This window comes from Neomonachus schauinslandi, chromosome 12 (assembly GCF_002201575.2).
Source record: "Neomonachus schauinslandi chromosome 12, ASM220157v2, whole genome shotgun sequence".
Lineage (NCBI taxonomy): Eukaryota > Metazoa > Chordata > Mammalia > Carnivora > Phocidae > Neomonachus > Neomonachus schauinslandi.
Genome location: NC_058414.1, coordinates 19,131,059 through 19,147,998, shown reverse-complemented (window position 1 = coordinate 19,147,998; position 16,940 = coordinate 19,131,059). Strand labels below are relative to the sequence as shown.

Here is a 16,940-nt window from a genome sequence, read left to right as displayed (position 1 = left end):
AAAAAAAAGTGACTCCCTTTCTCATTCTGTTCTGTTGTATTGTGTCCAAAAAGTTGTGTGTAATTTTTTTAAGGTCCAGGAAATGTAAAGAAATTTGTTGGAATAACTGAATTTTTGTAAAAAAATTAAAAAGGGGGAGACACAAGTGTAGAGGTTCTAAGGCAGGATTAAGGTCATTGCCCTTGAGGAGCCGCCAGGCAGCAGAGGCCGGTGACTGGAGCTGAGCCAGGAATGAGGTAGGCCAGGATGGTTGGTACTGTTGTCAAGTATGAGGCAAAGCCATTGGAGTGTCTTAAGGGGAGAGAGATGCAAGCTAATTTATCATTTTAAAGATTACTCTCGGCTTCTGCATCTAGCAGTATAAACCTGATACTCTAAAAAGCCTTCCTTACTCAATACTCTCAGGTCTTGGATAAATTACAGTGAGCTTATTTTTAATACACAGCTTAGCTTGCAAGAAAGTAAGAGAAATCCCAAAGGCATTAAAAAAGAAGAGTAAACTGAAAACTGAGCAGGAAGTGTAAGCAAATGCAGAAACTGGGATTGCCAGTACACAAATGCATATATCAGAGCAGGGAGTGGGAGGCTGAGCCTTGGGCCACTGGAAGTGGATTAGCTGAATTTGAGAGTCCCCACCATAAAGTAGGACACTTGAAAAAGGCTGCAACCTTCAGACAAGTGCAGCGCGGGAAAAATGTTCATGCTAGCAAACAAAAGTCTTGTCAAGAATTCCATCTCCAGGGGTGCCTGGGTGGCTCAGTCATTAAGCGTCTGCCTTCGGCTCAGATCATGATCCCAGGGTCCTGGGATCGAGCCCCGCATCGAGCTCCCTGCTCAGCGGGAAGCTTGCTTCTCCCTCTCCCACTCCCCCTGCTTGTGTTCCCTCTCTCGCTGTGTCTCTCTCTGTCAAATAAATAAGTAAAATCTTAAAAAAAAAAAAAAAAGAATTCCGTCTCCACATTAGCTCTAGATGGAGTTGGCAGGGGAAGAGGGGGAGAAAGAAAAGGAAGAATAGTTACCCTCTGAAATGTTTAACCCATGTATATGCACCCCCCACCCCCGGTCTGGAATTCAATCTTACACTCTCTATATGCTCAAAGAAACTTCAAACCAAGAAATTAAAGAATTTGCCAGAGCCCTGGTAGCTGGCAAATTCAAATATACATCTTTTCGGAAGGAAAGCATCTTTATAACAAAGATCTCACCAATTCAGCTCCACAAAGTATGTATCCACAATATTTTATTACTACGCATACAAATAAACCATGAGAGAGAATCAGCAGAAATCATGAACGACAGACTTATTGCCCCATAGATTTTAGATACTGCAATTACCAGACATGGAATATAAAATAACCATGTTTTATATGTAAAAGAAATAAAGATGGTATCTAAAACATAAACAATATAAAGAAGCCAGTAGATATAATCACTTAGACTTGAAGAAAAAGAAAAAAAAATTCTTAGAATTGAAAAATATAATCATTGAAATTTAAAATATGATGTATCAATTAAATATAAATTAGGTATAACTAGAGAGAAAACGTGTCAACTAGAAGACAGATCTAAAGAAATTACCTAGAATGAAATACAGAAAGCCAAGAGATTGGAATATGAAAAGCGGTTCAGCAACAGAGAAGATAAATATGTCTAATCAGAGTTCCACTAGGAGAAATAGAATAAGCGAAAGACAATATTTGAATAGAAATTGGCTGAAACGTTTCCATAAATGATGAAAGGTATGAATCCACACATAGAGGAAGCACAATAGTAATCACGCAAGATAAATAAAAAGTAAATTCAAACATGACAGTAAAGTGTAGACCAAAGAAAGAGGAAGTACCATGAAAGTAACCAAAGAGAAATGGCATACCACCTACAAAGGAATCATTTCTAAACTGATCATAAATACCAGAGACATTAGCATATATATCCAAAGTGCCAAAGTAAAATAACTCTCGGTCTAAAATTGTGTTTCAGCAAAACTTTTCTAAGACCAAAGGTGAAATACAGTCATCTTGAGATGAACAAAGCTAAAGGGATTACCAGCAATAAAGCTACACAGAAGGAATTTCTGAAAATGAACTGAGAAGTAAGGTTCAAGATGCAAAAAAGAATAGAGAGCAAAGAATTTGGTACCTATGTGGGTATATCTAAACAAGCATTGTACAAAATAATAATAAAACATCGAATTTACAGAATTAAAAAAAAAAAGACGGGGCGCCTGGGTGGCTCAGTCGTTAAGCATCTGCCTTCAGCTCAGGTCATGATCCCAGGGTCCTGGGATCGAGCCCCACATCGGGCTCCCTGCTCTGCGGGAAGCCTGCTTCTCCCTCTCCCATTCACCTGCTTGTGTTCCCTCTCTCGCTGTGTTTCTCTCTGTCAAATAAATAAATAAAATCTTAAAAAAAAAAAAAAAGACAACTAAGATACTGGATAACAATACCATGTCAAGTGAGATGAGATGACCAGAGTTTAAGGCATTTATGTTAATTGGAAAGAGAGTTAAGATACAGATTAATAATAGTAATCACTAGCAATTGTTTATTTATAATGTGCCAGGTGTATGTACCAATTCATTTAACCCTCATAACAACCTTATGAGTTAGATACTGTTGTTATCCTCAGCTCACAGATGGTTTAAATAATTTACCCAAGGTCACACAGCTAGTAAGCAAAGGCATGGAATTGTGGCTGCAATTCATCCATCCATCCATCCATCCTTTGGAGCGGATGAAGCGCACTTCCGGTGGAGGCTGGGGAGCCGAGCCAGAGCCCTGGCCAGTGGCCTGACTATTGTTGCTGCAGGATTTGCAGGCCATTATGTTCTGCCAGCCATGAACCATATGGAGCCCCAAGCAAAATAAGTTTTTCAAAGTCTACCAAAATCTGCCTTCCATGGTGGCTACTATATAGGTGGGTTTGCACCCAAAATGACAAAACGAGAAGCAGCATTATTACTAGGTATAAGCCCTCCTGCCAATAAAGGAAAAATAAGAGATGCTCATCGATGAAGTATGCTTTAAATCACCCAGACAAGGGAGGAGCTCCTTATATAGCAGCCAAAATCCATAAAGCTAAAGATTTATTAGAAGGTCAAGCTAAAAAATGAAGTAAGTGTGTGATAAATCTTAAGTTCTTGTTAGTTTATGTATACGAGTGCCAGCTTTTTATAATAAAATGCCTCAAAGCTACAAAAAGAAAAGTGTAGGAAAAGAACAAATAAAAAGCACAATGTAAGGGGAGCCTGGATGGCTCGATCGGTTAAGCGTCTGCCCTCAGCTCAGGTCATGATCCCAGGGTCCTGGGATCCAGCCCCGCATCAGGCTTCCGGCTCAGTGGGAGTCGGCTTCTCCCTCTCCCTCCACAGCATCCCCTGCTCATGCTCTCTCGCTCTCTCTCTTGCTCTTTCTCTCAAATAAATAAAAAGTAAAAATCTTAAAAAAAACACAATGTAAGATCGAAGAAATAAAACCAAATCAGACAACAAAATAAATCAAAGTAGATTAAGTTTGTCAGTTAAAAGAAATCGTGACACCGGGTTTTTACCCATCGGTAGGCTTCTTATACACATAGGGGCACCTGGATGGCTCAGTTGGTTAAACAATCCGACTCTTGATTTCAGCTCAGGGCAGGATCTCAGGGTCCTGGGATGGAGCCCTGAGTCAGGCTCTGCACTCAGCAGGGGTCTGCTTTGAGACTCTCTCTCTCTCCCTCTGCACCCCCATGCGTGCACGCTCTCTCTCTCAAATGAATAAATAAATCTTTTTTAAAAAGAGAGACATATAAAACATGAGGACACAGAAAAAATGAAAATAAAAGGATAGAAAAATATATAGTAGGCAAATACTAACCAAAAGAAAGCTACATTAATAGCAGACCAAAAAATAATGAAAAATATTTTCAGCAATCAAAACAATCCTTATGCAATAATGAGAGTTTCAACTCACCCACAAAATATTAAAATTCTTAACTTGTATGCATTTAATAGGATAGCTTCAAAATATGCATAGCAAAAATGAAAGAATTACAAGGAGAAAGAGATAAATCCACTATCATAATGGGAGATTTTAACAAATTTTTTGCAAATTGTTAATTGATCAAAAAGACAAAAATATTTAGTAAGCGTAAAGAAGATTTGAATAATTCAATTATAAGCTTAATTTAATGGCATGTAAAAATGTCACACTGGTACCTGAAAAATAATAAAACTGCTACATATCAAATCTTATTTTAATATCACTCCTATTAAAGTCTGTGTTATACCTCAATTTTTTTAAAGATTTTTTTTTTTATTTATTCATTTGAGACACAGATACAGAGAGAGAGAGAGCATGAGCAGGGGGAGAGGCAGAGGGAGAGGGAGAGGGAGAAGCAGGCTTCCCGCTGAGCAGGGAGCCCGATATGGGGCTCGATCCCAGGACTCTGGGATCATGACCTGAGCCGAAGGCAGACGCTTAACGACTGAGCCACCCAGGCGCCCCCCACAACTCATTTTGAGGGCAGTTTGAAAAAGGAAAACTCTAGGCCAACCTGTATCCTAATACATCATAATGAAATATTTTTAGGCAAGTCACCACATTAAGAGGGTAAAAGATAAAAACCATATGATTGATAAATGCAAAAAAAAATCATTTGGTAAAACTTAAAATCATCTATAATAGCAAGAATTTTTACAAAACTAGGAATAAAGACAATTTTCCTAAGAAACCATTTCTACCAAACAATATACTTTTACCTGTAATTGTGACATGTTAAAAGTAGTCCCTTTAAAATAAAGAACAAGACAAATAAGCTCACCATCAGTACGTCTGTCAACATTATATTAATAAAGCCAACACAGTAAAACAAGAAACAGAAATAAAAGATTTAAGAATTTGAAGAGAAAAACAAAACTGACACCATTTTATGATTGTAATTGCTCTCATATTAAGCCGATAAGAACAGATACTATGCTTGATCTTAACCAAAGGCCAAAAAGCCCTTATAAAAAACAAGCAAACCAAAACTACAGGTAAAAATTATTAGAATCTATAAGAAATTAACAAGATGGTTAGATTTAAGATCAATGTATTAAAGCTGCATTTCTCCAGCACAGCAGCAAGCAATTAAAAAACAATTTATTTTTTTAAACATAACTTCAAAAAAATATCTTTAATGATAACAACAAAAATCATGGTACCCAGGAATATATCTAGCAAAATATGTATGAAAATTTTATGGAGAAAACTAGAAAATTTCATGAAATACTTGAAAGATCTTTAAAAATGTAGAAATATACTATATTTGCTGATAGGAAAATTCAATATTATTAAGATCAGATTCTCCTCCTAGGGGCGCCTGGGTGGCTCAGTTGTTAAGCGTCTGCCTTCGGCTCAGGTCAGGATCACAGGGTCCTGGGATCCAGCCCCGCATCGGGATCCCCGCTCAGTGGGAGGCCTGCTTCTCCCTCTCCCACTCCCCCTGCTTGTGTTCCCTCTCTCGCTATGTCTCTCTCTGTCAAATAAATAAATAAAATCTTTTTTAAATTTTTTTAAAAATTAAGAAAATAAGATCAGATTCTCCTCAAATTGTACAATGAAATGCCCACCAAAAATTTCATCAGGGCTTTCTGAGGAACTTGACTAGGTGATTCTAAATTTTTGTGAAGACACAGGGCGCCTGGCTGGCTCAGTCAGTACAGCATGAGACTTTTTTTTTTTTTTTAAGATTTTATTTATTTATTCATGAGAGACAGAGAGAGAGAGAGGCAGAGGGAGAAGCAGGCTCCCCACGGAGCAGGGAGCCCGATGCGGGACTCGATCCCAGGACCCTGGGATCATGACCTGAGCCGAAGGCAGACGCTTAACCGACTGAGCCACCCAGGCATCCCCAGCATGAGACTCTTGATCTCAGGCTAGTGAGTTCAAGCCCCACATTGGCCATGGAGCCTACTTAATATATATATTATGATGTCAAGATGTCAAGAATAGCCATGCTGCCCCTGAAAAAGAACAAGGTAGGAAGACTTGCTCAATCAGATATTGATTTATTATATAACTACAATAATTGAGGGGTGTCTGGGGTGGTTCGGTCAGTTAAGTGTCTGCCTTCTGCTCAGGTCATGATCCCGGGGTCCTGGGATCGGACCCTGAGTCAGGCTCCTTGTTCAGTGGGGAGTCTGCTTCTCCTTCTCCCTCTCCCTCTGCTGCTCCCCCCTGCTTGTGCTCTCTCTCTTATCTCTCTCAAATAAATAAATAATTTTTTTAAAAAACTACAATAATTGAGATAGACCAACCAATGAAGCAAAATAGAAAGCCTAGAAGTATCTAAATGCATTTTTTTGGGGCGCCTGGTGGCTCAGTCGTTAAGCGTCTGCCTTCGGCTCAGGTCATGATCCCAGGGTCCTGGGATCGAGCCCCGCATCGGGCTCCCTGCTCAGCAGGAAGCCTGCTTCTCCCTCTCCCACTCCCGCTGCTTGTGTTCCTGCTCTCGCTGTCTCTGTCAAATAAATAAAAAAAATCTTTAAAAATAAAAAATAAATGCATTTTTTTGAAAATTGAAATAAGAAATGGCATGGATGGATCAGTTGAAAAAGTATGTGCTAGTCAGTAAATGGTGCTGGAACATTCGGTTGTTGTGGGGAGATAATTCTACATGAGAGTGGTGTTTCTGCACATCTTATGAGCAGAGACACTAACTGCCTTTATTCCAGGTTGTCCTTTCAAGACTCCTTGTATAGCAAACAGCCTGGGAAGATAGAGACAGGGCCTCCTTCTAGAGCAAAGAGTAGGTTTGTTTATTGTTCCGTAATAAAGACAAAGTCAGCCTGGCTCACTGCCCATTATAAAAGATTCAGGTTCGCTAAGGCTCAGGGTTCCTCTTCTGTAATAAACCCATTACAAGTATCACTGAGCCCTCTTCTTATGGCCTTCTGGGAATGCGGCTAAGGGAACCACCGCCAGCAAGCTGCTTGCCTAGTTGAGGACAATGAAGTCCTTTGTCTCTGACCGGGAGTCTCGTATGTTCTGCCGACATCCAGAGATTGGGGCAGGCCAGCTTCTTAGTCTGCCAGTAGGATTAAGATCACAGTGCTTCAGTTATCCACTTGAAAAAAAAAAAGGAAATGAGACATCTGATTCACATTGTACACAAAAATCTACTCCAGATGAATTAGGACTTAATTGTGAAAGGCAAAAATTTAATTTTTGGAAGAAAATATGGATAATCTCAGAAAGGGGAAGGATTTATTGAATAAAAAACAAAAATCATAAAGGAAATCATTAATAAATTCAAGTAGACTGAAATAAAAGACTTCTGTTCAACAAAATATTCCATAAAAAAAACTAAAAACCACAAATTAGGAGAAGATGTTTATTAAATACATTACTAATAAAGGTTAACAATACAGAATATATAGAGAACTCTTAAAAATCAATTTCCTGGGGCAGCTGGGTGGATCTGTCGGTTAAGTGGCCGACTCTTGATTTTGGCTCAGGTCATGATCTCAGAGCCCGGGGATCGGCCTGCGCATCGGGCAGGCTCTGTGCTCAGCAGGGAGTCTGCTTTAGGATTCTCTCTCTCCCTCTGCCCCTCCGCCCACTTGCTCTCTCTGTCTCTAAAATAAATAAATTTTTTTTTAAAAATCGATTTCCTAAAAGTCAAAAAAAAAAAAAAGGAACAATGACAAAAGGTATGTACAGGAATTTAACAAAAAAGAAAACATGGGGGCGCCTGGCTGGCTCAATCAGAAAAGTGGGTGTAGAGAGTACTTAAAAATAAAGTCTTTAGGGGCGCCTGGGTGGCTCAGTCGTTAAGCGTCTGCCTTCGGCTCAGGTCATGATCCCGGAGTCCCGGGATCGAGTCCCGCATCCGGCTCCCTGCTCGGCGGGAAGCCTGCTTCTCCCTCTCCCACTCCCCCTGCTTGTGTTCCCTCTCTCGCTGTGTCTCTCTCTGTCAAATAAATAAAATATTAAAAAATAAATAAATAAATAAAATCTTTAAACACACACACACACAAATGGCAAACAACTGACAAGATATTCAACTGGTAATCAAAAAATGCAAATTAATTTCAAGTGATAATATTCATTTTACTGCCATAAATTACAAATCTGACTGTACTAAGCATTAGCACGGCTGTGCAAAGTGGGGTGTCTTAAACTATTGGTGAGAGTAAAATCTGGTATAATCACTTTGAAAAACAACTTGGCATTGTCTTGCAAAATTGAACATTATTGTTTTTGGTTTGGCTTTTTTTAAACATTTTTTCTTTTCCTTTTGTTTTTTAAATAGGTAATACCTTTCTTTCTTTCTTTCTTTCGAGTAATCTCTGTGCCCAATGTGGGGCTTGAACTCACAACCCAAAGAACAAGAGTCATGTGCTCTATCACCTGAGCCAGCCAAGCACCCCAAAACTGAACATTTGTCTACACTAAATTCATCAATTGCATTATTAGCTTTATATGCTGGAGAAATTATTGTACAGAAACACCAAAAAAAAAACATTCATCAATAGAGAATAGATAAATTGTGGACTGTTCAAATTTTATTTTTCAGTTAATTAATATTACTATAAGCATGGAAATGAATAAACCAAACTCATAAACCTCTACATAAATGATTAGATTAGATTAGATATATGATGCTGAGTGGGGAAAAAACAACTTGCAGCAGATACACTATGGCTCCATTTTTATAAATCGCAAAAACTAGCAAAACTAAATTATATATTGTTTAGAGAGAAATGCGTATGTGGTAAAACTATAAAGATACAAGCATAGGAATGATAAAAACAAATCTCAAGATTGTGGTTACTGGGGCGCCTGGCTGGTTCTATAGGTAGAGCATGCAACTCTTGATCTCAGGGTTGTGAGTTCAAGCCCCACACTGGATGTAGAGTTTACTTAAAAAAAAAAAAAAAAAAAAAAAAACCTGAAACAGATAATACATTATATGTTAATAAAAAAAAATTTTAAAAAAAGAGGATGGAGAGGGGCGCCTGGGTGGCTCAGTTGGTTGAGCGACTGCCTTCGGCTCAGGTCATGATCCTGGAGTCCCGTGCTCGCTTCGGCAGCACATATACTAAAATGATCCTGGAGTCCCGGGATCGAGTCCCGCATCCGGCTCCCTGCTCGGCAGGGAGTCTGCTTCTCCCTCTGACCCTCCCCCCTCTCATGCGCTCTCTGTCTCTCTCATTCTCTCTGTCTCAAATAAATAAATAAAATCTTTAAAAAAAAAAAAAAAAAGAAAGAGGATGGAGAGCAGAGGCAGGGAGACAGGAGGGAAGGTGCTGGCTGAAACCAGAACAGAGTTGGTGTTGCAGACTGGATTTCCTGGGAAGCCAACCGGGAAAGATCAGGGTGTGAAAGCAGCCTCTCAACATCAGCACCTGTGAAAGGGAGGCAGCAGGGTGGGCAGGAGCAGGTGAGCTGGGATGAGGGAAGCAGGCTCACGGAGGCCTCGGCTGACCCATAGGGAGCACAGATGCTGGGATGGTTTTCCAGGGTTGTCCTGCAGTACATGAGGGGCTTGGGCCGCAAGCATCCGTCACTTTATGTGGGTTGCTTGGCCCCAAGAAGGGGGTGTGACCTCGGGTGTGGTGGCTGTCTTCAGCTGAGGACAGTTCCAGAGAGGGCAGAGGGCTGTGAGGTTCTAGCCACCCAGCAGCTGTGGGAATGAGGCCTGGTTCTGAGGAGGGCCCTGGGGGCACTTCACGGCATCTACGACAGACAGGTGTCTTTAGAATATGACACCTGTTGGTGGGTTGAATGTGGAAGAGGAAGAAAGAGAGCTACCGATTTTTTACTCTGAAAAGGGATGTTGGTTCCTGAGGTAGGAAGAAGAGGAGGAGGGGGAAGAGGTTAGAGAGATGGAAATCCAAAATTATTATGGGAAGACTGCTGAGGGGGGTGGAGGCGACAATGAGATTGGGTGGGTTGACCGGATAACAGCAATGATAGCCGGTATTTGGACAGCGCCATATAGCTTACAAGGGCTTCATGTCCATTCATGGCCATTTTGCCCTCACAACACCCCTGTGAGGTATTATCATGCCCATTTAACAAATGAGCAATCTGAGGCTCAGAGAGGCTAAATGATGTGCCCATAAGATCACAGAGGATTGGGCGCCTGGCTGGCTCAGTCAGAGGAGCGTGCGACTTGATCTCAGGGTTGTGAGTTCAAGTCCCACGTTGGGTGCAGAGATTATTTAAAATAAATATTAAAAAAAAAAAAAGGATCACAGAGCATGGTCTTGACCACCGATGTCCTCACTCCTTATTTTGATAAAAGCTTTCAGATACACTTTGGCTCTTACTGGTCTGTGGGCAGGAGGTAGCCTGCGTTTGCCTTTCAAAAGTCTTGTCCTGAAACTTCAGTTTTTGGACGGATTAGCTGGATTTCATTTCTTCCATGCTGGTTCCCTGTGATCCTTCTAGAAGAGACTAATAATTTGCATATGATAGCTACAAAGAAAAAAAGAATGCATTTCTAAGTCAGTTTTTCATTTTGAGAACATTTAGCATCCAGGCACAAATGTACTGCCTTCTCTAAAATAAAACGTTAATTCTTTTTTTTATTTTATTTTGTTATGTTAATCACCATACATTACATCATTAGTTTTTGATGTACTGCTCCATGCAGTACGTGACCTCTTTAATACCCATCACCAGGCTAACCCATCCCCCCACCCCCCTCCCCTCTAGAACCCTGTTTGTTTTTCAGAGTCCATAGTCTCTCATGGTTTGTCTCCCCCTCTGATTTTTACCCCCTTCATTTTCCCCTTCCTACTCTCTTCTTTTTTTTTGTTTGTTTTAACATATAATGTATTATTTGTTTCAGAGGTACAGGTCTGTGATTAAACAGTCTTACACACTTCACAGCGCTCACCACAGCACATACCCTCCCCAATGTCTATCACCCAGCCACCCCAACCCTCCCACCCCCCACCACTCCAGCAACCCTCAGTTTGTTTCCTGAGATTAAGAATTCCTCCTATCGGGGCACCTGGGTGGCTCAGTCATTAAGCATCTGCCTTCAGCTCAGGTCATGATCCCAGGGTCCTGGGATTGAGCCCCACATCAGGCTCCCTGCTCCGCAGGAAGCCTGCTTCTCCCTCTCCCCCTCCCCCTGCTTGTGTTCCCTCTCTCGCTGTGTCTCTCTCTGTCAAATAAATAAATAAATAAAATCTTAAAAAATAATAATAATAATTCCTCCTATCAGTGAGATCATATGATACTTGTCTTTCTCTGATTGACTTACTTCGCTTAGCATAACACCCTCTAGCTCCATCCATATCGTTGCAAATGGCAAAATTTCATTTTTTGGATGGCTGCATAATATTCCATTGTATATATATACCACCTTCTTTATCCATTCATCTGTCGATGGACATCTTGGCTCTTTCCATAGTTTGGCTATTGTGGACATTGCTGCTATAAACACTGAGGTGCATGTACCCCTTCGGATCCCTACATTTGTATCTTTGGGGTAAATACTCAGTCACGCAATTGCTGGGTTGTAGGGTAGCTCTATTTTCAACTTTTTGAGGAACCTCCATACTGTTTTCCAGAGTGGCTGCACCAGCTTGCATTCCCACCAACAGTGTAGGAGGGTTCCCCTTTCTCCGCATCCCCGCCAACATCCGTCATTTCCTGACTTGTTAATTTTAGCCATTCTGACTGGTGTGAGGTTTCGTTGAGATTTTGATTTGGTTTTCCCTGATGGCGAGTGATGTTGAGCACTTTTTCATGTTTCTGTTGGCCATTTGGATGTCCTCTTTGCAGAAATGTCTGTTCATGTCTTCTGCCCATTTCTTGATTGGATTATTTGTTCTTTGGGTGTTGAGTTTAAGAAGTTCTTTATAGATTTTGGATACTAGTCCTTTATCTGATATGTCATTTGCAAATATCTTCTCCCATTCTGTCGGTTGTCTTTGGGTTTTGTTGACTGTTTCTTTTGCTGTGCAAAAGCTTTTTATCTTGATGAAGTCCCAATAGTTCATTTTTGCCCTTGCTTCCCTTGCCTTTGGCGATGTTTCTAGGAAGAAGTTGCTGTGGCTGAGGTCGAAGAGGTTGCTGCCTGTGTTCTCCTCTAGGATTTTGATGGATTCAATTCTCACATTTAGGTCTTTCATCCATTTTGAGTCTATTTTTGTGTGTGGTGTAAGGAAATGGTCCAGAATAAAACATTAATTCTCTCTCCAAGATAGGATTCCAGTTAGATCATTAAAATCCATCCTATGAGAGGTGCCTGGGTGGCTCACTCTGTTAAGCATCGAATCTTGGTTTCAGCTCAGTCATGATCTCAAGGTCCTGAGATTGAGCCCCAAATCGGGCTCTGTGCTCAGCGCTGAGTCTGCTGGAGATTTTCTCCCTCTCCCTCTGCCCCTCCCCTGCTTGCTCTCTCTCTCTCAAATAAAGAAATAAAATATTTAAAAATCAAATCAAATCCTTGAAATCCATCCTATGAGAGCCAAACCTTGGTGAACTGAGATGAGGAAATGCATTTACCTTACTTCCTGCCACTCACTCTCTTAAATAAAAAGCTGGGAATTCCCTTCTAACGGGTGAGATCTATTTCATGATCTCAACACAAGTCAATGGGCCCCGGGGCTCAGATAGCAGAACCAACCTGTGGCTCAATCCTAGTTTCCAGAATTGCTTAAATACTGGCCTTTCCTCTGGCATGAACTGAAAGGAACTTTCCCTGAGGACTAAATTGGCAACTCTCTTTGCAGTTATGGACTAAAGGCTAATTCTTGGCCAAGCCAAGATGGTGAACTGAAAGGATCCTGGAAGTATGTGGATGTGATGTTATCTTGTGGACAGTTTCCCAAGTCAAAATATTTACTTGAAATTTTAGCTTCCTCCAAAGCAGGAATTCCCAAAATTTTAGAAGCAGCTTCCTTATCAAAGCTTTTACACTTTTCAGGTCTTCTGATTTTAAAAAAAGCTCGTGATTCTTTGCTAGATGATTAAAACCCATTTAGAATTAAATACAGTTGCCCTGATCCTGTCAAAAATGATTAAGTTGCTTCCTAGAGCTTAGTTTACCGAACAGATTTAGAAAGCAGTTGGATTTCTTAAATTGATTTGTACTGCCATCTAGTGGTATATTTCCATTGCAAATTTCAACGCCCTATAGTGCATTTCCGTCCATCCAGTGGGTTACTCTTAAAAACATTGTAGAATCAAGGGTTTATGCTTGCAAATATAGACAGAACTAGCTCCTCTGTGAGCATACAAGTCCTATCATATACCTTGTAGGCTAAGAAAAAATTTTTAACATAAATATGGAGCTCCCAACAGAGATCCTCTTAAACCACAGAGGCTCCTAATGTTAACTTTTTTTTTTTACTTTTATCTTTAATTTTTACAATAATTATCCCACATGAGTTGTTTCTTTCTCCTAGATAAATAAGTACAATCCTGGCTGATTAATTTAATAATCACTCCATTTGGAAAGGCAGAATTGTGTAAAGATTAAACACACGAGAACTGACATGATGCTGTCTGGGCTCAAATCCTAGCTCAGAACTTGCAATCTATGTGCCCTTGAACTAGTTATAAGACACCTGCATGCCTCAGTTTCATAATCTGTGAAACAAGGATAATCATCAAGTTTACCTCATAGAGTAGTGTAAGAGACACTACACTCAGCCCAGAAACTAGCACAAAGTGCTCAGTGGAAACACAAGGTAGCATTACATCCATAGATCGCTGGGAGCCTAATTTGCATAGCCCCTCAGGATGCTGGGATAGCAGAAGAGCCCCAGTTGTATTCCATTCGCAAATAGATCTTTAGACACAACAGGACCCGTGGTCAGGTCTCTGGATACTAGAATTACCATATGATCCAGCAATTCTAGATAAACACCTAAAGGAATTGAAAACAGAGACTCAAACAGGTAATTTGTACTCCAAAATTCACCACAGTATTATTCACAATAGCTAAAAGGTGAGAACAACCCAGATGTCCATCAGCAGATGAATGGATAAATAAAGTGAGATCTCTACATACAATGAAATACTATTCAGCCTTAAAAAGGGATGAAATTTCGGGACGCCTGGGTGGCTCAGTCGGTTAAGCATCTGCCTTTGGCTCAGGTCATGATCCCAGGGTCCTGGGATCGAGTCCCGCATCGGGCTCCCTGCTCCGTGGGGAGCCTGCTTCTCGCTCTGCCTCTGTCTCTCTCTCTCTGTCTCTCATGAATAAATAAATAAAATCTTAAAAAAAAAAAAAAGGGATGAAATTCTGATATATGCTAACATACACGTGGATGAACCTTGGAAACATTACAGTCAGGGAAGTAAGTCAGACACAAAAGAATAAAGGTCTGATTCCACAATATATGAGGTACCTGGAATATTCAAATTCACGGAGACAGGGAGTAGAATCATGGTTACCTCGGGCTGGAGGATTGAGGAAGGGGGAGTTATTGTTTAATGAACAGAGTTTCAGTTTGGGATGATGAAAAAGTTCTGGATCGGAGCTAGTGGTGACGGTTGCCCAACAATGTGAATGTGTTTAATGCCACTGAAACTGTACACTTAACAATGGTGGAAATGGTAACTTTTATGTTACATGTGTTTTACCACAATAAAACAAAATAGACAGGGCCAGAGACCTGGCCACACATTCCTTGTCCCCAGGAGGGGGACATCATTACATACCAGCGCTGGCCGAGCGTCCCTGGTGCACCACCAGGGGACAGGGATCCTAGGATCCTAGGCAGCGGGCACGAGCACCTTAAAGGAGGCGCCACAGCCTTCTGACTCCTGCCCTCCGTGCACACACGCACGCGTGCATACACACCACGTACACACACACACAGGCACACACAGGTACACAGGTCTCTTTCTGTGTTACCTTTTGATTCTTGGAGGAGGACAAAGGGGCAGCACTCTGGAATCCTGGAAAGCTACCAGGTCTTGTGTGACAGACTCTTTGACCTGGGCCCTTCTTTTCCCCTGAGACTATCTTGGCCTAGGAAACCAGAGTGATGCTTTCTTTTTTTTTTAAGATTCATTTATTTATCTGAGAGAAAGAGGGAGAGACTGCGAGCAGGGGAGGGGCAGAGGGAGAGAATCTCAAGAAGACTCCTCACCAAGTGTGGAGCCCGAACTGGGGCTCAATCCCACAACCCATGAGATGATGTCCTGAGCCGGAAATCAAGAGCCTGATGCTCAACCAACTGAGCCACCCAGGAGCCCCTGGGTTATGCTTTTAAAACTACAAAAGTGGGGGCGCTTGGGTGGCTCAGTCAGTTAAGCGTCTGCCTTCAGCTCAGGTCATGATCTCAGGATCCTGGGGTCGAGCTCCCTGCTCAGTGGGGAGTCTGCTTCTCCCTCTCCTTCTGCCCTCCCCCTGCTGTGCTCTCTCTCTCTTTCTCTCAAATAAATAAATACAATCTTTTTTTTTTTTTAAGTATAAAAGTAGGGGCACCTGGTTGGCTTAGTCAGTTAAGCAACTGACTCTTGATCTCAGCTCAGGTCTTGATCTCAGGGTCATTGGGCTCGATGCTAGGTGTAGAGCCTACTTAAAAAAATAAATAAAAATAAAATAAAATAGAAGAATGAAAATATCCCCCCAAAAGTGTACGTGATCCTAATTTTCATTTGTAGGCGGAGCAAAGAGTAAATGTGGACAATCTCGATGCCTATTGATTAATGCTGAGAAACAACTTAAATGAACCAGGGAACCAAAAGATAAGCCAGATCCAGAAGCAGCTGTGGCTCTCCCCCAGCAGGGGACTGGAGGTGCGTGAGACAGCTCAGCAGATGGAGAGCTAAAAACCTGCTCTTCTACACTTCATACTCAGAGTAATTGCATGTAGGAAAGGAGCCAGGGACAAACAAAACCAAAAAGGCCCTTGCCTCAAACCCTACCAAGAAACTGTCTGCTTGGAAAAACAGGTTTGTCCCAGCACTTTGAAAATATCTCATAATGAGGCTCACACTTTTTTAAGTGAATAACCCAGAAGGTATTGGTCATCTATTTTCAGTGCATTGGGAGAATTATATGTCTACTATCTATTGCCATGTAACAAAATACCCCAACACTTTGTGGCTTCAAACAACAATCATTATATCACCTGTCACATTCTCTGTGGGCCAGGAATTCAAGCAGGGCACAGCGGGGATGGCTTATCTCCACTCCCGGCTGCCTGGGACCTCAACTGGCAGCTTGCAGGCTGGAGGCTGAAATCACCTGAAACCTTGTTCATTCACATGTCTGCTGGTCGATGCTAACCGTTGACTGAGAGTCAGCTGGAACACTCACATGTGGCCTCCTTATGTGCCCTGGGCCTCCTCCAACACGGTGGCTCGGATCAAAGGGCAAGCATCCCAAGAGAGAATCCCAGTGAAAACCTCGTGCCTTTTATGAACTAGGCCCGGAAATCACACATCATCACTTTGGCCGTATTCCATGGGTTGGTAAAGTTTACAAAGATCTGCCAAAATTCCTTCCAAGTGGAGGGGAACAAGATGGCCCCCAATGAACCCTGCCTCCTGGTAGTCACAGTCTTGCATAATCTCCTCCCACATTCCACCAGGGTTGGTCTAAGTAACCAACAGCATACAGCAGAAGTGACCCATAAGTCATTTCCAAAACTTGGTTTTAAAATACTGTGACTTCTGTCTTGGACTGTCGCTCTTATCACTCACAGAAGACGCAGCTGTCATGTTTTGAGGACATTCAGGAAGGGTATGGAAAGCCTACATGGTAAGGAACTGAGATCTCTAGGCAACAGCCAGCAAGGAACGGTACCCACCAGCCACCATATGAGTGAGCCGGGAAGCTCTGTGCTCCAGCCCCGGTCGAGCCTCTCAGTGACTGAGGCCCCGCTGAACAGCTTGGCTGCAATTCCAGCTATGTGCTCCTGGGTTCTTGACCCTCAGAAACCACCTAAGATAACAAATGTTTATTGTTTTACACTGCTACCAGAAGGGGTCGTT

General features: G+C 41.7%; 1 pseudogene; it reads left to right on the top strand.

Annotated features, from left to right (window-relative positions):
* The first annotated feature begins 2,783 nt into the window (after positions 1 to 2,783).
* On the top strand, positions 2,784 to 3,112 carry LOC110574247 (annotated as a pseudogene).
* The last annotated feature ends 13,828 nt before the right edge of the window (positions 3,113 to 16,940 follow it).